We start from the raw sequence: 27069 nt of genomic DNA, 5'->3' as shown, positions 1-27069 counted from the left end.
GCAGGGCAGGATGCCGAGTAACGGCAGTCCAGAATAATGTTCTGCCTTTCCCGAACCGCTAATTCAGACGGACCCTGAGACCTCGTCATTCATTCCTGCACCATTTGCACACAGTTTAAAAAGTCAGGAACTTAATACAACTCCTGGAGGCACACTGACTATTTGAACATAGATTCACCAGGCAGCAAGACCATTATTATCAATTAGGAACATGGGGAACATATAGTGTTCGGCTTAGAATTTGACAGAAAGTAACATAATATTCTAAACATATTAATACTCCTAGTATGATATTAAAATATAACCCAGAACAGAATCAGATTTCACTTATTGAGACACTGAGGAATGTTTTCCAGGGACAAGGTTGGCTGTCAGAACTGATTAAAGTTGCGCTACAATCAATGAGAGCTGCAAACCAGAGTTTTTTCTGATTGGTTCTTTATCTCACTCCGATGTTCTCGGAGTCTCGGTCTGTTTGCCGTGACCTCTGTCTCCCTGGTGAGGCAATCTCTCCTCGAAATGAATTTCCTCGCTTCTGTAAAAATGCATGGAGGTGAAAGCAAATAATTCAGGGTATGAATGCAGAGTTTGACAAATTCGGCAAACACGCAGTTACACTAAAACACCACCAGAAGGCGTGAACGTTAATGTGGATCTCAGATATAATTGTGATATCAGACTTAAAGTCAATCAAACAATGTCGTTTCTGCTTGTCTCTTTCAATGAAACCATAGTGACCAGAGACCATAGGGGTGGCATGGTAAATATAAACTAGAGGAGTAAGGAAAGGAAATATGAAGCAAATATGCATTTCAAGTTAAAGGAACAAAAGGATTTAGGAGTCCCGAGACAGTGAATAAGGAAGAAGCAAGCAAAGCTGTTGAATTCTATGATTCTAAGCAGCGATGCCCATTGGAGTTCGAAATACGACACATCAAACCTTCCTGAAGCATTTAATAGAGAGAGAGAGAGAGAGAGAGTGGGGGTGGGGGGTGGGGGGTGGGTGGTGGGGGGTGGTGTTGGTGGGTGGAGAGTGAGAGAGATAGGTACGTAGCTAGATAGATAGATAGATAGATAGATAGATAGATAGATAGATAGATAGATAGATAGATAGATAGATAGATAGATAGATAGATAGATAGATAGATAGATAGATAGATAGATAGATAGATAGATAGATAGATAGATGGATGGGTGGGTGGGTCGATGGATGCAAGGATGGATGGAGAGATAGCTAATATTAATGGGGTGGGGGTCTGTAGCCAAAATCACAGTGTGCACGGCCATCTGAGCTATTATGGGTGTGGCCTGGGTAGCAGTGTGTGTACTAATATACCAGGGGCTTGGTGGTCTGAGGATGGAGAATTCACTGCACACTGACACACAACATATATAATCGTTTCATCGTATTAAATAACCAATTTAACCATTGCAGAGAGAACATTTCACCTCCTGTTCTAAGATTGCTCCAGGGCCGGGAGCAAAACGTCCATGTCTGTCGCGCTGCCAGAATCAATCCCCGAGAAGAGAGTGGAAACATCCATCCCGACTGACTGAGGCTGCAGTTAACCCTGGATCCTCAGAGTTGCAATGTCATTGCCTGATCTGATGCTCAAATCCGTTCCCGAGGTGAGATCGATCTGCATCTCCTCTGTCTGGGTCTTAAATTAACCCCGATCCCAGAAATTAGTGGAGAATATACCACGATTCTCACCAATCCTGGCAATACAACGAGTCACGCATGAGGAGTCCAATCCAATAAGCATAGATGGGAGGAGCCTGAGTTTCCTTTGACATGGGCGAGTGGCGTTATTAGATCAACTGCTGCCTGGGAACTATAAAAAGCCGCCAATCCTCCCAGCTGCTTGTGTCTGTTGGAAGTTGGGTGAAGGGTTGTCTGAAAACCTATCACTTTTCTCTTGCTCTGCTACTAAAATCGACTCTCAAAAATAATAACACATGACGTTGTGAGTCCACGTCGACATTCACTGATACTGGATCAGTTTACAATTACTTCAGTCCAAAACATAGACATTGGGAGAGAGTGGAAAGTGAGCGGCACTTTCAGCAGTTGTATGAACAGGGCTAGATTCGGCGCAGAAAATGCAGCGGTCAAGGATAAAGAACGGGGATGGGTCAGTAGAGATCTGAAATGGTGGGAAAAAGAATGGGATTTGGAGTGTAAAGAGTGGGAATCAGAAATTCGTCAGTGGCGATAGGGGATGAGGAGTGGAAATAGGACATTAGAGAGAAAGAATGGGGGATTAGACAGCAGGGTTGGGAGAATAGGGAATGGGCATCAGAGAGTAAAATGTGCGGGCGGGGGCGGGGCGGGCGGGGGTAGGGGGTGTTGCTGGAGAGCGAGGGATGTTTGAGCAGATATCGGGAATGTGTAAGTAGATTACTGGGGGAGGAAGACTGAAGGACGCCGGTCATTCTAAATCCTCCAGAATAGACCGATAAATACGAGTGTGCATGTATATCTCTCAGGGATACTACCTGAGAGTCACTGGGGAATGCCAAGCAATGTGGGTAATTGCCCAGGTGTGTCCTGTGCTCAAGAAACAGGACAAATCCAACCGCCCGATCAGACTACTCTCGATAATCAGTAAAGTGATGGAAGGGATCATCAACAGCGCTACCAAGCAGCACTTGCTTAGCAATAAGCTGCTCACTGACGCCCAGCTTGGGTTCCGCCAGAGCCATTCAGCCCCTGACTAATTACATCAACAACAGTGCGAGAAACACGGATCCTCAGATGAAGAGAGTACCCGAGATACTGAGAAAAACAGGGAGAAAGAGAAAGTCAGGGGAAATAATCGGTCCAGAACTAATGGGTGTCGAACTCTCATCAGTTCTGAGAGACCAGCCAATCATACCGCTGGGAAACGCCCCTCAGCTTCTCAATAAGTGAGGCCTGCCCCTGATCCGAATTTCCTCTTTATATCAGAACAGAATGTCAACGTATTTCAAATATTACCTGATTTCTTCCGACCTCTAACCTTGACACCATGTGCTCCTTGTGTTCCTTCATGATAATAATAGTCTTGCTGCCTGGTGAGTCAATGTTTAAATGGTCAATGACTGTTCCACCTGCTATCTTCAATTCCAGATATTTGATACATTATGTGTTTTGTTATAGGAACAAATGGCCAAGATTCAGTGTCCCAGGATCCCCCTGAATTAACGGTTCTGGAAGGACAGAGCATAAAACTGGACTGTAATTACCGACAGCTGTTCCAGCTCTGTTCTGGTACACCCAATATTCCGGGGAAGCTCCGATATATTTAATGAAGATATATAGCTCAGGGAATGCAGACAAGTCTCCAGATTTCCCAGACAGGTTCACTGGTGTTTTCCACAAAGAAAACAAAACGGTTCATTTGAATATCGCCGGGGCTGTTCTCTCCGACAGCGCCGTGTATTTCTGTGCCATGGACCCCACACTGCTGCAGAGATATAGCGGATCCCGTACAAAAACCCCACTGGGAGTTCCAGTCAGCGCTCAGCAGAGAGCGGTCTCACACCGATTAAAAAGAAACAATTCAGCCTGTACGTGTCACAGAGTCATTAATAAAATATCAAACCCAAACATAACACTGAACAAGAACAGGTGAATAGCAATTGAGCAATTCTGTAAGTTGGGTTCTTGCCATGGTATCTATACTAAAAATGAATTTCACAAATTAATTTGTGGTGCGTTAAGTCACATTTTGCATTTTGATGATCTTCCCTTGCCTGTCTGAATTATTGTTGAGCCCTTTCTCCATCCCCACTGTCCTTATCGAGGTCTCTTTGGTCAAAGCCGGCACATGTTGTCTATTTGATCAGAGTACTTTTCTGGTTCAGGGAAGGTATATGGAAAATGAACACATTTCACAAGGTAATGATTGCGCTCTTTTAAACAAGCCCCAAGTACAGAGTTCCCTCAATGTTCATTGTCCTTTCGAGTGTCTGTTTCATGTTTTCTGACATAATTCACAACCCAGTGTTTTTGTTTTTCGATAACCAGACAAGGGGAACCATCCCCACCCCTGTCCCTAACAATGTAACCATCTATGTTATACGTACACTGACTCTCGACCCGCTCGGACTGTTTCCAGTCACTGACAGCCACTCCCCCACTTACAGGTCAACTGAGGCACAAGGAAGTGAGATGAGAGGATCATGAGAATGACAACCGATTATTGATGTTGCAGATTAGAGTGAGTTTCTTCTAATCTCAATTTCCCTTTTACAGAGCCGACAGCGACAATGCCGTCAGGCAGCAACGGGGTTGTATAGGGCGTGGCCGGTATATTTCTGACAGGGAACTGTGAAATAAACACATTTCATCTCATTTTCAAAACATGGTTTCAATCTGAATTTTAAACACTCTCCGGTATGAATATTTCCTGTTTGACTTTGTGTTTCAGATCTGAGTCATGAAGGCCCTGTCACTCAGGTACTGTCCTCAACAATTCAGACAGAAGGATAAGTAGCTGCTTTAAATTTCACCTATGATATTACATGGAGTGACTGTGTTTTATTCTGGTACCGGCTGGTCCCGATCGGGCTGTATTTACAGGGACAGTCTTACTCATGTCTGCAGGCAGCCGGTGAGACAGACAACAGCAAATGCACAGTTCTGGGAGTCAAACCTCTCTCTCTGAGCGGAGAAAGTTGATTAGAAGCAGATCTCTCAGCCGGAGTTAATGATGGGAAGCAGTCTCACCCCCGCACTTTGAGCTATGTCTGGGAGCTCCTGTCTGTTGAGTTTGTATCGAATCTCGGGCAGGTGCAGCTACAAGGTTCAGCGGCGCTGTCAGCCGCTCAAACACAAAGAGAAAGGAAACCACATTCACCTCGGATCAAACTGTCACCCATCTGTTTCCAGCGCGGGCCGAGAGAAACAAACAGCAGAATCTATTTCTACCGAACACATCCATCGTCAAATCAATCTACAGGTTAAACCGTTCTTCCTGTTTCTGGTCAGCTATTAATTCCCTTAAACTCAGGGCTTGATATTCAGATCAACTCCGGGAAGGATGTTTCTGATCCTCAAACCTGACTGGCTGACGTCACACAGACTGCAGGGTGGCGTCACAAATATTACAGGGCGAGGTCACACAGGCGGATATCCCGACGTATGCGCACACCCACACCGCCCCCCCCAACCCCACCCCCGACATCCCATCAAGTCCCAGAGACCAGGGTCTAGAGGACACAGTGTAACTGGTGTTGGGCTCAGTTTGATTTGCCGCAGGGCTGCCTCCTCCGACAGCCTCCCTTCGCCAGAATCTTTTTAGATTTACTCTACGCAAGTCGATAGAATCCGACATGAAGCTGAGCTTCACTTCAGTGATTATCTCCCTGGATTTCTTACTCTTCCCTCCATGTGAGTGTGATTGCTATTTCAGACAGGAATAATTTACACATAATTTTACACATCGGCTTTGCTGTGTTACTTTGTACTTTGCTTTATTGCATATCATGTAGTATGTTACGTTGTGCTCTATTGTGCTCTGCTATATTTTATTGTACTAGATATTATTGCTTTTATGATATTTCTCTATATCTGCATATTATGTTCAGATGCAACTGGCAGTGAAGAAGTATCACAGTCTCCTGAGTCACTGGGTGTTACCGAGGGAGACACTGCATCGTTGACCTGTTCCACCACAGCAGCAGGACGGATGCTACAGTGGTACAGACAATACCCGGACCGCACCGTGCAGCACCTGGCGACTGGTACCAGCGATCGGGACAGGATCACGGCTCGGTTCATTTCAGCAGAGAGGAGCAGTGCTCTGAATGTTAGTGACGCTCGAGTGATAGACACCGCCACCTATTTCTGCGCGGTTGAGGCACAGTGCAGCAAAGATCAGGAAGGACCGTACAAAAACCTGCCAGGGCGACCCTCACGGTTTGTAGTCGGTGCAGAGAGCTGGGAGCTTCATAGCTTTCGAGTAAGGAAACGTCCGCCAGTCGCCCAATAAGTCCCTGATCGGAGTTTCCTCTTTAATTTCAGATGAGAATGTTCAACATCCGTTTAAAATTCAGTTATTTTCTGTCGAAGCCTGAACCAGACACCATGTTTTCCCGATTGTCCTTTCTGATAATGGCCGTGCTGTGCGGTGAGCCGATGTGTAAAGGGTCATTGTCTATTTCATGTGTTTAATTCAATTCCAGACTTTGACACATTCTGTGTTTGTTACAGCAACGAGCGGTGCAGTGGCGCAGACTCACTGCCCCTGGATCCCTCTGAGTTTACTGTCTGGAAGAACAGACCGTAATGATCAGCTATAGTTACTCCATATCTGTGAGCTTTCTCTGCCTCTGTTGGTACATCAATATTCCGGGTAAGCTCCGAGATATTTACTGAGGCAATATAACTCGGGGCATGGGAATAAGCCTCAACATTTCCCAAACCAGATCTCTGCTGATTTGGCCATAGGTGAATACAGCAATTCTAATGTTTCACACGTAAAGCTGTCAGTTTCTGTTCTCTACGAACCCGGAAACAAACTAACGTCTCAGTCTGAGCCACCAAGAACACTTAGCCTAACTCGCTGAGGTTTTTGTACGGGCTTCTGGCTTTTACGTGAGGCTGTGCCTCACTGCACAGTAATAGACCGCCCCGTCCTCCACACTCAGGCCACTTATATTGAGATAACCGGACTGTTTAGACTTGTCAGCAGCCGCCAGATATCGTCCTGAGATTTCATCTTTTCTCAGTCCTACTACTTTGGTAATTATCCAGCTTGGAGGCTGTGCCGATTTATGCCGATACCATTGCATACTGTAGATAGCCTTGTCTGTATATTCGCAATCTAACTGCACCGAACCCCCTTCTGACACGCTTAACGTCACTGGGGTCTGAGTTACTGGATCGGCACACAGCCCGCCTGTGAAAGTAGAGGAACAGAAGAGCGTACGGTTAAAGAGGATCCATCTAAACATGTGTCTATCTAAATGACTGTGCGCAAATTCCCATGAACCAAGCTGTTCATAATATGTAAACATCTGATCGTTAATCCTATTAATTGCTAGTGCAAGCCCTTTGCCTCAATCTGCTGACCTGTTTTGATGAACATAATCCAGTACTTACTGCCCCAGACAGCCGCCAGTATAATCAGAAACATGTCTGACTGAATCTCTCTCAGTGAATGTGAATGGAATGAGCCAGAGATTGAAAAGGGGAGAGGGAATCCGGGCTTTGTTCAGCTCATTGTTCCACCCACGATCTGCAGGGGGATAGGCCCGTTGTGATCTCACTCAGGAGACCATCTCTATTGGCTTTGACGTTGGCCACACGCGACTTTCTAATTAGCATACTTGGGCTTGGCGCCCTCTGCTGATGGATTCTGTTTTCATCTGGTTAAGGGGGCCATTGATTGGATTTGGTGTTTATCGATTTACATATCAAAACACGAATGTTATTTTTCTTCCAGAAGTCTAAATTGAAGCTGATCAGAAGCAATCTTTTTTTTTTCGTTGATGTTTATGTAATATTTAAATAATATTAAAAGTTTATAACTCGCTGTTTCGGGATCAGGGAGCCACCATTTACAAAGAATGTCAAGATATTGGAGGTAGTACACCAGAATGGTACCAGGGGTGACGGTCTCCAATGTGAATGGATGAAGGAAATTGGTAATACTTTTCTTATGTCAAAGAATTAAAGGAGGTAGTTAACTGAAGTACTCAAAATTATAAGAGGTTTGATGAACTAGATCGCGAACTAGATCCAGCATGATGACACCACCAAACACATCTTCCCTTCACCCCCCACTCCCCCCCCACCTCCGGCGGCATTCCGTAGGGATCATTCCCTCTGGGACACCCTGGTCCACTCCTCCATCACCCCCTACTCCTCAACCCCCACCTATGGCACCTCCCCATGCCCACGCAGAAGATGCAACACCTGCCCCTTCACTTCCTCTCTCCTCACCGTCCAAGGGCCCAAACACTCCTTTCAAGTGAAGCAGCATTTCACTTGCATTTCCCCTAACTTAGTCTACTGCATTCGTTGCTCCCAATGCGGTCTCCTCTACATTGGAGAGACCAAACGCAAACTGGGCGACCGCTTTGCAGAACACCTGCGGTCTGTCCGCAAGAAAGACCCAAACCTCCCTGTCGCTTGCCATTTTAACACTCCACCCTGCTCTCTTGCCCACATGTCTGTCCTTGGCTTGCTGCATTGTTCCAGTGAAGCCCAACGCAAACTGGAGGAACAGCACCTCATCTTCCGACTGGGCACTTTACAGCCTTCCGGCCTGAATATTGAATTCAACAACTTTAGATCTTAAACTCCCTCCCCCAACCCCACCCCCTTCCCGTTTCTTCCCTCTCCCTCTTGTTTTTTCCAATAATTTATATAGTTTTTTCTTTTCCCACCTATTTCCATTATTTTTAAATCTATAACTGTAATACCCTGTCGTCAGTCTTTCCACCCCACCCGCACTAGAGCTGTACCTTGAGTGTCCTGCCATCCATTCTTAATTAGCACATTTTCTTAGATAATATCACCACCTTTAACACCCCTTTGTTCCTTTTGTCTGTGACATCTTTTGATTATCTGCTCCTATCACTGTTTGCTTGTCCCTACAACCACCACCCCCCGACCAACTTCTCTCCCCCCACCCCCCCCCCCCCCCCCCTCCCCACCCCACCAACCTTAAACCAGCTTATATTTCACCCCTCTCCTAACTTTACTCAGTTCTGCCGAAGGGTCATGAGAACTCGAAACGTCAACTCTTTTCTTCTCCGCCAATGCTGCCAGACCTGCTGAGTTTTTCCAGGTAATTCTGTTTTTGTTTTAGATCGTGTACTGTTGTTTCCACTGGCAGAAAATTCGATAATCCAAGTACCCAAGTTTAAGAGAAAAGAGACAGGGAAAGGTTATATTCACTTATTACACTGCCATGTGCTCAAATCTGGATTGTACTGTCCAAAGGGATGGCAGAATATTTATCAGAAACTTTCAGAAGAAAATTATGTGTCACTTCGAAGAAAATTTTACACGCAACTTAGGTGAAAAAAAACTGCCGGCCTTCGTGGGAAATGTGGGGTTGAAAGATGAATTGGATAACTCTTCCAATGAGGCATAGACATGATAGGCCGAATTGCCTCAATTCCTTGCTCTTGAAGATTCGATGATTCTAGTTCCTTCATGTCCCTCCCACTCTATTTGTTGTCAGTCACCTGAACAGCCAGCAGGTGCGGGATAGTCGTTGACCTTGAAGGTTCAACCGTTACTATTTCCGCTTCATCATTTCCGAGTGCAGCTGAGAGTCACCGCACACTTCACTCAATATTGAGTCTACGGTATCCCCGCCCACAGCTTCCGTTTGCTGCTCTCGCTCTGACTCGAGTTTGTTATTGGGAAGATTATTGCCGCTGGTCCATTCCTGTCATTGGTTGGATCAGCAGTGCAGTGGGGCGGGGATCTGTATTTCTGCTCCGACAGAGGCTTTCTCGCACTACAGGGTTACAAAATCAGCAAGTGTCATGGGGAACCGTTTCGCTTTTTTCCTCATCATTATGTCACTTCTCAGTAAGTACTTCATTCCCAGTGAATAATCCATTTTCCTCTAATTACTATGACACAGGTGTTGTTGTTGACAAAGCAATAGTGATTGTGATGATGATGATTCTGTTGATCAATGTGAGGCTGATACTGATTGTTGTTATTGCTATTGTTTTATTTTAGAATGGAGCCACCAAGACACAGTGGAACAGTTGGTTACTGCAATAACTTTTTACGAGAAAAGTAATATCACAGTGCTTTGCATATTGAAAAAAAGTACTCATAACCCTTATGTGTACTGGAACAGTCAGCGCCCCGAGCAACCTCCACAGTACATGCTTCATATTTTGGGAGGGACGCCATTCAGACATAAGGATATCAGTGATCGGTTTTCAACAACGTTCAATAAAACTGCCAAGATTACCGAACTCATGATCTGTAACATCCTGATCTCTGACAGCGCGCATATTTCTGTGCCTTGGACCCCACAATGCTGCAGAGATATGGCGAATCCCGTTCAAAAACCCTCACTGAGAGTTCCCGTTATTGCTCAACAGAGGGCGCTCTCAAACTGATAAACAGACGCAAGAATCCCGACTCCACAGTGAGAAAAGTTGCAAAAATCCACAGCCTTCTGCAATAATAGAAAATGACAATTTCTACAGTAACATTCATTTGCGATTTCAACTTACATATCTGATAACATTAACATTACGGACCAATTTGTGGTGCCTTACGTCACTTCTTTCTCTTTGGATGCCTTTCCTGCCGACTTGACCCTTCTCACGCCCTGTCTCCACGCGTTACCCATATTTGCAGACATCTCCTTCTTCGGTCTTTGGTTTAAAGGTTTCAAATCTTTGATACTTCTTTGAACATTAACTCAGAACTATGCTCACTCAGCCGGCCATAGGCTCTGGCCCAGTTTTAACCGATTTAGCCAAAGAAAACGTAATTTATTATTTAATTATTTACTAATCCTGACACGCCCGTGTTCACCCTGCTCGCCCCCAATTTGGAATAAATATGAAGGTACAACATCTGTTATCAAGAGGCAGAGTTATATCATTTTAGAAGGGGACATAAATATTGAATTAAGCTCCTTACAAATGGATTCGATGTGTGACAACTCTTCCTGCTGCAGCCCCGCCCACAGCTTCCGTTTGCTGCCTTCTCTCTGATCCGCCTTGCCTGCCCTGTGTGATTGGGCAGATTGCTGCCGCTTTTCCCTGCCTGGTATTGTTTGGATCAGCAGTTCAGCCGGGCGGGGCTCGGTATTTCTGCTCTGACAGAGGATTTCCAGGGCTGCAGAGTTACAGAAAGAAGAACCATCATGTGGAACCATACTGTACCGCTCCTTATTATAGCAGTTCTCATTAAGTATTTCCTTCCAAGTAAAACTTAATTCTCCCTCGGGTACAAGCATACGAACAAGGAACAGGGGTAGGCCATTCAGTCCCTCGAGCCTGCTCCGCCATTTAAGAAAATCATGGATGATCTGATAGTAACCTGAATTGTTCACCCCACCTACCCCAGCTATCCTGTCACCACCTCCCTTACCAAGAATCTATCCACATCTTCCTTAAAATATTCAAGGTCTCTGCTTCCACCGCCTATTCAGGAAAAGAGTTCCAAAGGCTCTCGATCCCCTGAGTGAAAAAAAATCGCCTCATCTCTGTTTGAAATCAGGTCCCTGGTTCACTGTACTGCTGATCTATCCAACGGCAAGAACAAACCAACGGAAGCAATACCTCTAAGAACAAAATCGGGCCAGAGGAGAAGAACAAACGGAAGCTGTGGCCGGCGATGCCGCAGATTGAAAACTGATAAAAGTGCGCGGCGGTGATCAGCTGCAGCCGAAACTAATGGAGCGGAAATAGCGACGGTTGAAACTCCAGAAGTTTGTGAGCATCCTGCACCTGTTCAAACGTCAAGTGGCTGAGGGAAATTAGTAAGGGAGGGGCAAGAAGGGGCCACAATTATAAAAAGACACCTGTCGGAATGAGGACTCCGCTTACCGTATCTGTGTCTATTTGAAAGACCCATCACAATCGTCTTTCACACCGCACATTTTCCACGTTGTTTTCTTTTCTCAACTTGTAACAATTCCATATTGAAATTTACGATTGGATCCTCTTCCCCCATTATTTCAGGCACCTATTCCAGATGTTAACACGTACAGTGTAATAAATAAAACAAATCTTTCCCTCTTTGTGTTTTCATGAAATCGAAATGATTTGGTTATTGAATCTTCTGATAGTGGAATTAAGTGCGACCTAGTCTCTCAAATGGGCATAAATTTTAGCACATCAATTGAGTCTCTCTTTTACTTTCTTTGTTACGAGGGCAAGAATCCAAGTTTCTCTAGACTATTCCCGTAAACGTTCCTCATCTCTGTTGCCATTCTGGTGTACAGCGTCCGCACTTTCTCCAAAATCTTGGCATTACTTCTACTTCGTCGCGCCCAGGATTTGGACAGAGAACTCCAGCGATGATTTCTACAGATTTAACAACACTCTCTGACATAAACATCAGCAGCAACAAAGACTGTGTCTAAACAGCTCCAATTTAGGCTTTTGGGGAACATTTGTGTCTTGATAAGCATTTCAATGAACCCTAAATGCACTCAATGGCCGCATCCGAACACGGATTGAACCGGGTTTACCAGCGGAGGGCGCCAAGTTCAAGCATGGGCGTCACTAAGTCACGTGGTGGAAACGCCAAAAGGGATGATTCCCTGAGTGAGGTCACAATGGGCCTGGCCCCCTGAAGTGTGTGGGTGGAACAATAAACTGAACAGAGCCCGGGTTCCCTCTCTCCTTCTCAATCTCTGGCTCATTCCATTCATATTCACTGACAGAGATTCAGTCAGACATGTTTCTGATAATACTGGCGGCGCTGCTGGATAGTAAGTACTGGATTAAGTACATCACGGCAGATCAGTATACTAATGTAGAGAGATTGCGTTGGTAATTAATACAATTAACGATCCGAAATATCCATACCATCGACAGCTGGGTAGATAGGAGGTTCTACAAACTCACACAGCTACAAACAAATATTGATCAACACTGTTTAACTGCTTGATATTTCATTCCTCTACCTCACAGGTGGAATATGCGGAGATCCAGTAACTCAGTCCCCGGCTGCAATAACGGTTTCAGAAGGCGATTTGGTGCAATTAAACTGTCAATACGCAGAAAAGAATATCTATTCCATGCCATGGTACCGGCAGCAAACGGCACAGCCACCAAGATGGATTATCGCCAATATCTTAGCACTGGAGGAAGATGTAATTTCAGGACGATATCTGGCGGCTGCTGACATGTCTCAAAAGAACGGTTACCTCAACATAAGCGAACTGAGTGTGGAGGACGGCGCGCTGTATTACTGTGCAGTGAGGCACAGCGTCAGATCGCAGCGAGAAACCCGTACAGAAACCTCAGCGGTTTTTGCTCCAGGGTTCCAGAGATGTAAAACAGGCAGGTCTATGTACCGCAGTTTTATTGCTCTATTTGTCCTTGTCCAAATCCACAGAGGGACAGTTTTGGGAAATATGCAAAACTATCTCCATGCCGCCATTTATAGGGTAAATAGCTGCGACACCGTGACATCGATTTGCCAACAGAGGTAAAGAAATCTCTCAGAAGTGGAGTCCCTATAGCTGATAATTATGGGCTGTTCTTACAAGACCGATAACTCAGGTGGACCCAGGGTGAATTGGTGGATGGGTGGATTGATCAGTTTATTCTACCTATTTTCACAAGCACTTGATTTAATTTCCCTTTTCTATATCATTATGTTAATTTCATTCTTGTTTTGGAAGCTACTCCTTGTCACTGGGGAAAGAATCAGATATTGGATTATCGGGAACGCAGGGAGGATCATTTCGCTTCACCATAACGCTAATTTTGCTGCAAATGAACTTATATTCTTGAGCCGGCATTTCTGCAATCGAGCTCCTGAGCCCCCGTCCCCATATTGAGTGATGAATGAGTAGAGGGATGATTTAGAGTATCTGTGGACCGTGAGAAAGGCTCTACCACTCTCACCGTTCACTTGGTTCAGTTCTCAGATGCAGTAGTGCAGTGCGGTGAAATACGGGGAGGCAAAGAGGTCAGGAGACTGTAATAGAACTCATTCGACATGGGGACTGGGGAGGCAATCAGGACATGGGCTTTAGAAGCGAGAGTGCTACCAGTCAATTCTACAAACAAAAAAGCAGTTCGTCATCCGAATAATTTAATGGAATGAAAATATCTTTATTATTTATAATAACATAAAAACATGCAGATTAATCCTCTGTGCAAAAATCAAGCAAACATTGAAAGGATCTTTCCTCTTGTAGGCGAATCTAGAACTAGGGGACATTGTACAAAAATAAGCGGTCTCCTATTTAAAAGAGATGATAAGAATTTTTCTCTCAGAAAGTCGGGGGTCTTTGGAACCCCCTTCCTCAAAGGTCAGGGGAAGCAGGGTCCTTGAATGTTCTCAAGGCAGAGGGAGATCGATTTTTGATAAACAAGTGACTGGAAGATAACCGGGGGTAGATGGGAGGTCACAGTAAGATCAGCCATGACCTTATAGAATGGCGGAGCAAGCTCGAAGGGTCGGCAGGCCTACTACAGCTCCTATTTCCTATGTTCGTATATATTTGATTTGATTGACATCGTCCTTTGATGATTAGGGTGCTCGCAAGCCTTACATTCTTCCGAAATGAACAATCACAATCCCATCAGTTGCGTGTTTATGAATTTATGAACAAGAGTCTCATCTTTTTATGCAAATGAACAGGTACTGCCTTAATGACGTGGGCACGTCAGAAAGCTGAGGCAAATAATCGAGGAATGAATATTAAATAGTAAAGGTAGCATAAGCAAAACAATGAAAAGGTAAAAGTTACAGTAATAGTAAAACTAAAGCTGTAAGAACTATAATAACGTGGCAGAATAATCATGCAGAATTATCATGCAGCAATGTTTGAGAATAAATTGAGAGTCGTTGTTTTACCGACAATATTCCACTAGATGGCGCTCCAGGACCTTGCCTTTGGAGAAAACTTAACAAGCCGTCAGTTCACCGCTCTGACAGGTGACAGCTGGGGATTACAGGAAATATTTTGGCGCTGTGACACGTTACTGCAAACAATAGTGTATATAGGGCAAGAATTGATAGGTGAATTACACAACAGACTTAAAGATGGAGGCCTATAAATCATTACATTTCATGGTCTAATGTCACTGCGTTGTAGATTTTCATTGTTAATTCATGTGTCAGGTATAGGAAATGTAGATGTACTTCATGATTCTTGTCTTTCCAATGCGCTCTGAGATTTTAATATAACTGCTGCCTTTAAACTTTGTTATGACTAGCTTTGGCCGATTGTAAACGCAATTTAAATTACAATCTAATATAATTTCACGAGTGGGCCTCACCTCTTGTTATTGAGTGCTCTGCTTCGTTGCAATATTAAGAAAATCCCTGTGAATCTCAGTGGAGGCTGGATTACTGTTTCCAGTTATTGGTGTGAGAGCGCCCTCTGGTGAGCGCCAATTGGGACTCTCAGCGTGGGACTCTCTCCAGGATACGTGATATCGCTCCATCAGTTTGGGCGCAATGGCATGGAAATCCAGGACAGCGTGAGAGATCAGAGTGTGGCTGATCTTTAACTCGGTATTATTGGTAATTTCGTTAACATAGAACGGAATAGATCAGTGAATGACGTGCAGGTTCATGTTTACATTCCCCCATAAGATAAGATGAATTATGTATTGTGGAGACAGGCCTTGTTGCTGGCTGTACCAGTTCACGAAAGGGCGAGAATCGTTCGTCTTCAAGATACGACTAGGTGTGAAATGATTTCCCCCTTCAGACGTCATTTTTTGGAAAGGCATCTTGGTTAAAACAGGCGCGCGGGGGATGGATTTTTACTGGGGGAAAATATTTATATTATTTCGTTGGACGGGGGCGTGAATATCTTCATCCATCTTCAACACATACATTTTTTGAGACGATGGTCAATTAGATATCAAACAATCTCTCAGATCAATTAGAGCTCAAGCTGTCTATATTTACTGGCCTGCCTCTCCGATCAGCAAAATACGCCGTTAATGTCTCAGTTCTCTGAAAACAACAGATTTCTGGTTACGGAAGTGACATCAGACCAATCAGGTCCAGTGATCTCAGCTCTTCCTCTGACATGATCAGCAGGGTGTGACATCAGACCAGCAGCAGCCAGTGCTCTCAGTTTTTTCTTGTGTGATACTCTGCGTGTTTCTGACACACGAAGAGTCCCATGAACCCCGGAGCAACTGAAATGCGAATCTCCGTTCTCGCTGTGATCTAGGTGACATTCGCTGCCCGTAAGAAATTTAAAATATTTTTTAATAAGGCTTCAGTTTCCGGAGGGATAAATTTGAAGAAAAAGAACAGGGAATTCATGTTAATCAAGTGCCGGGTCTGCGTTAGAGCGCACTTGAGTTATTGTGGGCAGATTTGGTATCTTCCTGTAAAAACTATAAAGAGACACAAAACGCAATGTAAGAACTAATTATAATGACGATGTCAGAATTGAGAGATAATAACTATCGAAAAACATTACATAGACTGGGGCTCATTCCTCTGGTAAAGAGAAGACTGATTGGTAACCGGATAGAGCTCTTTAACATGATGAAGTGGTTCATTGGGGAGATATGGGGAAGATGTATACACTTGAGGAGGATTCCAAAACTATGGGTCATAAATAAGAGTCACAAAAAGATCCAAAGAGGAATTCAGGAGAAATTTCTTTCCCCTTTAGAATATGGAACTCACTGCCACAAGGAGCGGATGAGCAAAATACACAAATACATTAAGGGGAAGTTAGATAAGCAGATGGTGGAAGAAGTGACGGAGAGATTTGCTGATGAAATGAGATGAAGAGGGAGGGAGGGTGCTCATGGAGATTGGAAACACCGACAGAGGGCAGTTGGGCCGAATGAGCTTTTGAGCTATAAATTGTAAATAATTTTATGTCACACTTACTGTGAATTTTCACTGTCAGTTCTGTTTAGTTGAACTTTTAACCAATGGTTTCTGCTTTCTTTAACCGTGTCTTCCAGATATGAGCGATGGAGATTCTGTTACTCAGGGGGAATCCTCACTCACACAGGCAGAGGGAAAAGATGTCACTTTAACCTGCACCTATACCGACGATGCTGATTACTTATTCTGGTACTGGCAGGAGCCAGGCAGAAAGCCCGAGTTTGCATTCCGGAGGTACAAGGGCGGTAGTTCTGAATTGAAGGCGGATTTCACTCAGAGTCGGTTTTCTGATACAGTCCAGCAGTCAGACAAGTCGTATTGATTGACTATCTCTGAGCTGCGGCTGTCTGACACCGCGGTCTATAACTGTGCACAGAGTCGCACAGTGCTGGAACCGAGCGAAGCACTCGGACAATAACTGCTGCAGCTTTCTGGGTCACAGCTGCTGTCTGCTGAGGGCTGTTGAAAACAACGGATCAGACACAGACACGTGAATCCATTCTGTGCGCGCAGACCCCGAGCACAATCCACATAAACACCATCTAAAATCATTCACATCGAATACTCATTCAGTCTGATTAGTGTATTAATTGTGTGAGGTCAAAATTGGTTGTTGTTTGATTGGGGCTCTCTGGAAACTCACAACTCCCATTGAGAATACATACCCCTGCAGGCCGCCTGGAACCAGGTATATCCATGTGCCGTTGTTATGGAAAGAACCCAGGGCAAAAGAACAAATCATGTTTGCTTTGAAATATCAGTCTATAGTGGGACTTCAGTCACGTGTTGGTCAGACAAGACATGGATGCCAAATTTCCTTCCCAAAAGGCATTGGTGAACTACGTGGGTTTTTATGTCAATCGATGTCACCACTTAATTATCACCATTACCCAGATTAGTTTTATATTCTAGATTTATTAATTGAATTTAAGTTCCACCAGCTGTCGTGGTGGGATTTGAACCCGTGTTCCCCAAAGCGTTGGCCTGGATCCTGGATTACTAGTCTCGTGATATTGCCAACACTCCAACATCTCCCCACATTTGGCATCAATTCCTGGCAGTAACATCAAAAACAATAAGGACGGCGACTACTCAGGTACAAAATCGATTCCTGTGAGAGAGACTGTCTGACATTCGCCCTTTAATATGTAGACCAATAAGCCCTAGGCCCTATCAATGACTGCATTCTACATATCATTGGCCCCATTCTAAACAGGACCGAACAGAATTCGCCAGTAGAGGGCGTCCAGGGCATCACCAAGTCTCGTGAAACGAACACCAAAGCCAATAGGGATGGTTTGTTGAGAGACGTCGCAATGGGCCTGGCCCCATGCAGAGTGTGTGTGGAACAATGAGCTGAACAGAGCCCGGGTTCCTTCTCCACTTCTCAATCTCTGGATCGTTGAATTCACATTCACTGAGAGAGATTCAGTCAGACATGTTTCTGGTAATCCAAAACAAAACAAAAACAGAATTACCTGGAAAAACTCAGCAAGTCTGGCAGCATCGGCGGAGAAGAAATCAGTTAACGTTTCGAGCCTCCATGGCCCTTCGGCAGAACTGCAGCATAGTTTCAAAAAGGGAGAAATATAAATTGGTTTAAGGTGGGGTGGGGGGTGGGGGGGGGGGGGGGGGGTTGGGGGTGAAGAGACACATTGAGGGTGTGGTGTGAGCAGATAATCCAAAGATATCACAGACAAAAGGGTCAAAGAGGTGTTGAAGGTGGTGGTCTTTGTCTGAGAAAAGTGCTAATTAAGAATGGAAAACAGGATATTCAAAGTACAGCTCTAGTGGGGGTGGGGTGGAAAGACTAAAGGTTTTAGTTTTAGATTTAAAAATAATGGAAATAGGTGGGGAAAGAAGAATCTATATAAATTATTGAAAAAAAAAAGCGGGTGGGGGGGGAAAAGAAATGGGGTGGGGATGGGGGGAGGGGGAGTTTAAGATCTGAAGTTGTTGAATTCAATATTCAGCCCAGAGGGCTGTAAAGTGCCTAGTCGGAAGATGAGGTGCTGTTCCTCCAGTTTGCGTTGGGCTTCACTGGAACAATGCAGCAAGCCAAGGACAGACATGTTGGCAAGAGAACAGGGTGGAGTGTTAAAATGGCAAGCGACAGGGAGGTTTGGGTCTTTCTTGCGGACAGACCGCAGGTGTTCCGCAAAACGGTCGCCCAGTTTGCGTTTGGTCTCTCCAATGTAGAGGAGATCGCATTGGGAGCAACGAATGCAGTAGACTAAGTTAGGGGAAATGCAAGTGAAATGCTGCTTCACTTGAAAGGAGTGTTTGGGCCCTTGGACGGTGAGGAGAGAGGAAGTGAAGGGGCAGGTGTTGCATCTTCTGCGTGGGCATGGGGAGGTGCCATAAGTGGGGGTTGAGGAGTAGGGGGTGATGGAGGAGTGGACCAGGGTGTCCCGGAGGGAACGATCCCTACGGAATGCCGTCAAGGGGGGTGAAGGGAAGATGTGTTTGGTGGTGGCATCATGCTGGAGTTGGCGGAAATGGCGGAGGATGATCCTTTGAATGCGGAGGCTGGTGGGGTGATAAGTGAGGACAAGGGGGACCCTATCATGTTTCTGGGAAGGAGGAGAAGGCGTGAGCGAGGATGCGCGGGATATGGGCCGGACACGGTTGAGGGCCCTGTCAACGACCGTGGATGGAAAACCTCGGTTAAGGAAGAAGGAGGACATGTCAGAGGAGCTGTTTTTTAAGGTAGCGTCATCAGAACAGATGCGACGGAGGCGAAGGAACTGAGAGAATGGGATGGAGTCTTTACAGGAAGCGGGGTGTGAGGAGCTGTAGTCGAGGTAGCTGTGGGAGTCGGTAGGCTTGTAATGGATATTGGTGGACAGTCTATCATCAGAAATTGAGACAGAGAGGTCAAGGAAGGGAAGAGAAGTGTCAGAGATGGACCATGTGAAGATGATGGAGGGGTGGAGATTGGAAGCAAAATTAATAAATTTTTCCAGGTGCCGACGAGAGCATGAAGCAGCACCGAAGTAATCATCGATGTACCGGAGAAAGAGTTGTGGGAGGGGGCCGGAGTAGGACTGGAACAAGGAATGTTCCACATACCCCATAAAGAGACAGGCATAGCTGGGGCCCATGCGGGTACCCATAGCCACACCTTTTATTTGGAGGAAGTGAGAGGAGTTAAAGGAGAAATTGTTCAGTGTGAGAACAAGTTCAGCCAGACGGAGGAGAGTAGTGGTGGATGGGGATTGTTGGGGCCTCTGTTCAAGGAAGAAGCTAAGGGCCCTCAGACCATCCTGGTGGGGGATGGAGGTGTAGAGGGATTGGACATCCATGGTGAAGAGGAAGCGGTTGGGACCAGGGAACTGGAAATTGTTGATGTGACGTAAGGTGCCAGAGGAATCACGGATGTAGGTGGGAAGGGACTGGACAAGGGGAGAGAGAAGGGAGTCAAGATAACGAGAAATGAGTTCCGTGGGGCAGGAACAGGCTGACACGATCGGTCTGCCAGGACAGTTCTGTTTGTGGATTTTGGGTAGGAGGTAGAAGCGGGCCGTCCGAGGTTGGGCGACTGTCAAGTTGGAAGCTGTGGGAGGAAGATCTCCAGAGGAGATGAGGTCAGTGACAGTCCTGGAAACAATGGCTTGATGTTCTGTGGTGGGGTCATGGTCCAGGGAGAGGTAGGAGGAAACGTCTGCGAGTTGACGCTCAGCCTCCGCGAGGTAGAGGTCAATGCGCCAGACAACAACAGTACCACCCTTGTCAGCGGGTTTGATGACAATGTTGGGGTTGGACCTGAGAGAACGGATTGCAGTGAGTTCAGAGAGAGACAGATTAGAATGGGTGAGAGGAGCAGAGAAATTGAGACGGCTAATGTCACGCCGACAGTTCTCAATGAAAAGATCAAGAGAAGGTAAGAATCCAGAGGGAGGGGTCCAAGTGGAGGGAGAATATTGGAGGTGGGTAAGAGGATCCGTTGAACGGGGAGAGGACTCCTGCCCAAAGAAGTGAGCACGGAGACGAAGGCGGCGGAAGAAGAGTTCAGCATAATGCCGAGCCCGAAATTCATTGAGATGAGGGCGTAAGGGTATGAAACTAAGTCCTTTGCTGAGCACTGAACGTTCAGCATCGGAGAGGGGAAGGTCAGGGGGTATAGTGAATACGCGGCTGGGGCTGGGATTGGAAGATGGGGTGAGGACGGAGGGACAAGCAGGGGTGGAGGGTCCCAGATGGGTGTTGGAGTCGATGAGTTGTTGAAGCTTGCGTTCCTTAGCACTTGAGAGAAAGAGAAAAAGTTTCTTGTTGAGGCGACGGATGAGGCGAAGAATAAAATGAAACTGGGGGCACGCGCAGCTTTGAAAAAGGGTGCGGCGGTGCTGCTGGAGGGAGAGGTCGAGTGTGTTCATATGGCGGCGCATGGCACTGAGTGTGGATCTCAGAATGCGACGGGAACAGCAGTCCGAGAAACGTTTTATGTCCCGGAGATACCTGTAATCCTGGGTGGGTTCGAAACAAGAGGGATGGAATTTCAGTTGAAATCCACGTGGGGTGAGTCGGAGACGGAGACAGTCACTGAGAAAGGAGATATGGCTGTGAAAGCGGGTTTTAGTAAACACCTTGTCAAACACCAGGAGAGAAATGGAAAGCAATGAAGGTGAGCAGAGCAGAAGAGACAGTCAGAAATCCTGTCGGAGGACAGAACCATACTTCTTCAAAGAGGGCATTTTTTGAAGAGTGGTGGCAGTCAACTTCAGTTTGTGGTGCAACTTCAGTTTGAACTGAAGAACCTTGAACTTGAACAATCAAAGGACATGAAAAAAAAACTGGAACTAGAGGCAGCAGAAAAAGAAAGGGAAAAAGACAGATTATTTCAAAAAGAAAGAGAAATGCAAAAACTTGATCTCCAGAGGGAAAAGTTAGCAATGAAAGAGTGAACTAAGGAAAGAGAAAGAGAATATCGGTTTAAAAGGCTGGAAGTTAAAAAAGAGACCTCAGATTCTGAGGAAAGTTCTGATGAGGAAAAAACCTGTAACCTAAAACCCAGTGGGGAGATGTTTAAATTGTACAAGTTCTTCCAAAGTTTGAGGAAAAAGATATCGAAGCATTCTTTATTTCATTTGAGAAGATAGCTAAGCTGGTGAAATGGTCAAGGAGAAGTGGACATTGCTGTTACAATCCAGGTTGGTGTGTAGAACACATGAGGTATATGCTTCACTATCAAAAATGTCGGTGAATTATGTTGTGGTAAAAAAGGCTATTTTGAGTGCATATGAGTTGGTTCCTGAGGCATCCAGGCAGAAATTTAGGAATATGAGAAAACAGAGTGGGAAAACTTATATCAAGTTTGAAAGAGTAAAACAAAGTAAATTTGAACAGTTGATACGGGCATTAAAAATAGAGACAACATTTGCAGCGCTTAGGGAAGTAATTCTTTTGGAAGAATTTAAAGATTCAATCCCTTTGCTAGTGAGAACAAATGTGGAGGAACAGAGGGTTCAAACGGTAAGACAAGCAGCAGAGACAGCTGATAATTATGAGTTAGTTCATAGAGCTAAAGCTTTTTTTGTCACCCTTTCAAATTGGAAAAGGATAGAAAATGGGAAGGTGAAAGGAAGGTGGGTAGTCAGGGAGGAGAAGGAGTAGCTGTAAGTTCCCAGGAAGTTTTTTCTCAGAATAAAAAGTAAGATGTTGAGGGTAGAAGTGACATTTGAAAGTTGAGATGTTTTCATTGTAATAAAGTAGGACACACAAAGTCAGTATGTTGGAAATCGCAGGGAAGATCTGTTGGAATCATTCAGGTGCAGGAAAGTTTTGGAAGTAAAAGTACTGTGTGTTCTGAGGCTCAGGCACAGGAGAAACCAATGGTTTGTGTACAAGTAAAACAAGGAGAATCAGTGATAGGTAAAGAAGTGGGAATGTGTTGAGCTTACCCAAGAGAATTCTGAGGAGCAGGTTGCAGAAATGTTTAAAGATTTTGTATGTGAAGGGAAAGTCTTTCCATGTGTAAAGGGTGGAGTAGGTAAAGATGTTAAATTTTAAGAGACACGGGGCTAGTCAATCCTTAATGTTGTGGGATAGTGATAGTTGTTGTGCATAGGAAGTATTGCAGGAACAGGTGATAATAATTGGGGTTCATGGAGATGCTAAACCTATTCCATTGTGGAAGATAAGAGTAAGTGGAAAACTGGCGCAGTGACTGTTGGGGTGGTGGAAAAATTGCCCATTGCAGGGGTTCAATTTATTCTGGGTAATAATAGAGCTGGATCACAAATGTGGGTGATGCCAATGGTAGGTCAGCAGCCTGCAGAAGTGTTTTCAATAGAGGTGTTACAAAGGGAGCATCCTGGATTGTTTCCAGGTTGTGTGATAACGAATTCACAGGCACACAGGTTGAAGCAAGAGAAACAAAAAGGATAAGCAGTTCAAAGGCATGAAGAAGGTATTGAAATACAATGAGCAGGCGCTGTGTTTGATAACATTGTTCGTAAAGACACAGCAGAGCACAGTTCAACTGAAGTGTTTAACTCAAGGCAATTAATTGAGTTGTAGCAAAAGATTTGCAATTAAAATAGTTATATCAGACAGCTTTCTCAGAAACAGAGGCAAAATGTATTCCAGAATGTTATTCACACAGGAAGACTACAGCTCAGAATTTTATTGCTGGAGACAAAGTGTTAGTTCTGTTACAAGTACTGAGTGACTTGTTAAAGGCAAGGTTTAGTGGGCCTTACAGGATTGAAAAGAAATTGAGTGAAGTAAATTATTCAATAAATGCTCCAGATAGAAGAAAGAAGCAGATGGTGAGTCATGTAAATATGCTTAAAAAGTACTTTGACAGGGAAGAGAAACAAAAAGAGGTATTAGTGGTGGTAAATGATGAGAAAGAGGTAGGAATGCAGGACACTGACATTGATTTTCCTCTAGTCAAATTGGATATTGAGGGGAACTTGAAAGCTTAAACGTAATATTGAGTTCCCTTCCAGCCAAGTGTCAAAATGATTTGGAAAAGCTATTGCAGTCATAAAAAGCTATTTGTGGAAATAAGTTGGGGAGGATAGATTTAGCTATATATGATGTCTCTGTAGAAGTTTCATCTTCGAGGAGGCAACATCCTTATAGATTAAATCTGACAAAGTTATTACAAGTACAGAAAGAAATTGACTTCATGCTTCAAAATGATATCATTGAGTCTAGTTGCAGTAACTGGAGTTCGCCTATTGTACTGGTACCGAAACTGGATGGAACACAGAGACTGTGTGTGGACTATCGAAAGGAGAATACGGTGACAAAAGCAGATTCATATCCTAAGGTTAGAGGGTTGTATTGCGAAAGTGGGACAATCAAAATTTATCACAAAGATTGACTTGCTAAAAGGATATTGGCAAGTACCGCTTTCGGAGAGAGCAAAGGAGATATCGGCTTTTGTGACGCCAAATGGACTATATCAGTTTAAAGTCATGCCAGTGGCATGAAGAATGCACCTGCGACATTTCAAATACTGACAAAAAATGTCATTGCAGGTCTAAGCAATTGTGCGGTTTATATTGATGACTTGATAGTTTTCAGTCAGACATGGGAGGAGCAGTTACAGCATCTGGAAGAGTTATTTACTCAATTACAAGAAGCTAATTTGGTGATGAGCTTGACTAGAAGTGAATTTGCAAAAGCGCAAGGTACATATCTAGACCATACTATTGGACATGGTAATGTGGCTCCAAAGGATGTGAAAGTCAAGTTTCGGGACAAATTTCAAGACAAAAGTGCAAGGCTATTCAGGTGGAGTTTATTAACGTAACCATTTAATCTACAGATAATACATGTCACTGGGTGAGAGAATCTGATTGCAGATGCGTTATCAAGTGTTTGAAACATAAAGGGAATATTGGACATTTTAACACCTGGACACTGAACTGGAATGATTTCTGCTGATACCAAGGATTTGCATATATATTGTTATGTTAATGAATGCAACTGGTAATGTAATGGTGTAAGTATATAGTTAAGTATAGGAGACAGTGTAAGATGGGTTAATAAAAAAGCTGTCTTTTAGAATTATGGGAGTTCATTTTTGATTAGGAGGGGGATGTCAAGATATAATAATGTCCGTAATGTTATTGAAAATTTTTAAAAATAGAGTTTAGTGGTGTCTGTATCTATATATGTGTGTCTTAATTGAATTAAAACCAGCTGGTCTAGAGGCTTTGATGTATAGGAGAGAAGTAGATTTGAAATGGTAATTAGATAAACATAGGGAAATAGAAGGTGAGTTGTAAAAGGGCCAATTTGCATTTTTAAATAGACCATTCAAAAGAGTGGGTGAAATATTACACCTAACCAGGTGAAACTCAGAAACAATATGCTTATTTTTTCAAAGCTTACTAGCAAAGTGGCTATTATGAAAGGGTCTTATTGTCAGAAGATTTAAAATTGTAAAAAAGCTAGTGACAATGAGAATTTGCATTTAAAGAGGGAAATATGTATAAAGGAAGAGAAGGCTGTTGGTAAAAGGAGGGGGATTCTAAGATCTAAAGCCTCCATCAAGTCCGTATGCAAGGGCCCAGTGCTGAAAGAAACTCATTTTGAATGTGACTGTCCAGGGAGTGCTTTGCCAGGGGTCATAGAGGTCTACAGCACAGAAAAAGGCCCTTCAACCCATTGAGTCTGCGCCAATCAAACAAGTACTAATTATTCTAATCCCATTTTCCAGCACTTGGCCCATAGCCTTGTATGCCATGGCATCACAAGTGCACATCCAAATACTTCTTAAATGTTATGAGGGTTTCTGCCTCTACCACCCTTTCAGGCAATGCGCTCCAGATTCCACCACCCTCTGGGTGAAAAAAAATTCTTCCTCACATCCCGTATAAAGCTCCTGCCCCTTACCTTAAATCTATGCCGCCTGGTTATTGATCCCTCCACCAAGGGGAAAAGTTCCTTCCTGTCTACCTTATCTATGCCCCTCATAATTTTATACACCTGAATCATGCCCCCCCCTCAATCTCCTCTGCTCCAGGGAAAATAACTCTAGTCTATCCATCTCTCCTCATAACTAAAACTCTCAGCTCAGGCAACATTCTGGTAAATCTCCTCTGCTCTCTCTCTAGTTCAATCACATCCTTCCTACAACGCGGATTCCAGAACTGCACGCAATACTCTAGCTGTGGCCTAACCAGCATTTTATACAGTTCCAGCCTAACCTCCCTGCTCTTATATTCTATGCCTCGGCTAATAAAGGCAAGTATCCCAGATGCCTTTATAACCCACTTATCTACCCGTCCTGATACCTTAAGGGATTGGTGGACATGCACACCAAGGTGCCTCTGATCCTCGGTACTTCCCGAGGTCCTGTCATTCATTGTGTATTCCTGTGCCTTGTTTCTCCTGCCCAAGTGCATCACCTCACACTTATCCGGATTAAATTCCATTTGCCACTGATCAGCCCATTTGACCAGCCCGTCTATATCCTCCTGTAATCTAAGGCTATCCTCCTCACTATTTACCACCCCATCAATTTTCATGTCAACTACGAACTTACTGATCAACCCTCCTACATTCAAGTCTAAATCGTTTATATATGCCACAAACAGCAAGGGACCCAACACCAATCCCTGTGGAATCCCAATGGACAAAGGCATCCAGTCACAAAAACACCCCTCGACCATCACCCTCTGCTTCCTGCCACTCAGCCAATTCTGGATCCAATTTGCCAAATTGCCTTGGATCCCATGGGCTCTTATCTTCATTATCAGTCTCTGATGTGGGACTTTATCAAAAGCCTGTTTAAAGGTCTGTTTAAATCTGTGTTTTACTGTTGCCTTAACTGAGGTGTAACTGAGAGTCAGGTTAATTAGGGGATTTTTGTAGTTTTAAGAGCAGTAATTTTGTAGACATATGTATGTGCTTACAATCTTTCTTGTATTAATAAATGTCTAATTTAGTTTTATAAAAAACCTGAGACTCAGTGATCTTATTACTACTGAATTCAAAGCCTGCATCTCGAAACATACAAAATGCAAAAATGGATTATGACAGTTGTTTCAAGTTTCCTTCCGGGATTTGAACATCTCAGCATTTGCCATTGGCTGTGTCATAATACCCACACAACCCTCCACTCAATGGATTTCCTCCCTGGCTGTGGTCATCCCTATCTCTGTAATCTCCTCTACCCACAGAACCCCCATGAAACATTTGTTCATCTACCATCAGCCTCTTTAATATTCCTGATATTAATCACCCCACCACTGGTGGCCGCTCTTTCAGTTGCCAAGACCACAAGGGTTTTAAATTCCTCCTTAAACCTCTCCGTCTCCCTATCTCAGTTTCCTCCTTTAAGGTGCTCCTTAAAACCTACCTCTGAACAAACTTTTGGTCACCTGAACTCATGTCTGCTCATGAGGCTGTGTCAAATTTTGCTGTGTAACATTTCTGTGAAATGTCTTGGAATATTTTATGACATTAATTTGTATTTATATCTCACTTTTGTCATTGACTTGGACATATATCACCATTCCTTCATCATCACTGGTGAATAACCTGTAACTCCTTACCTAAGAGCACTGTGGGAG

At 44.3% G+C, this 27069-nt stretch overlaps 1 long non-coding RNA gene across 1 annotated transcript in view; it reads left to right on the top strand.

Moving 5' to 3' along the window:
- The window catches only part of LOC144696884 (uncharacterized), a 410945-nt gene that overhangs the window by 315015 nt on the left and 68861 nt on the right, over nucleotides 1-27069 (top strand). The window lies entirely within an intron of this gene.

This window comes from Cetorhinus maximus, chromosome 23 (genome assembly GCF_964194155.1).
Source record: "Cetorhinus maximus chromosome 23, sCetMax3.hap1.1, whole genome shotgun sequence".
Classification (NCBI taxonomy): Eukaryota; Metazoa; Chordata; class Chondrichthyes; order Lamniformes; family Cetorhinidae; genus Cetorhinus; species Cetorhinus maximus.
Note: the sequence above shows the minus strand (reverse complement) of the source record. Positions and strands in the feature narration are given on the sequence as shown.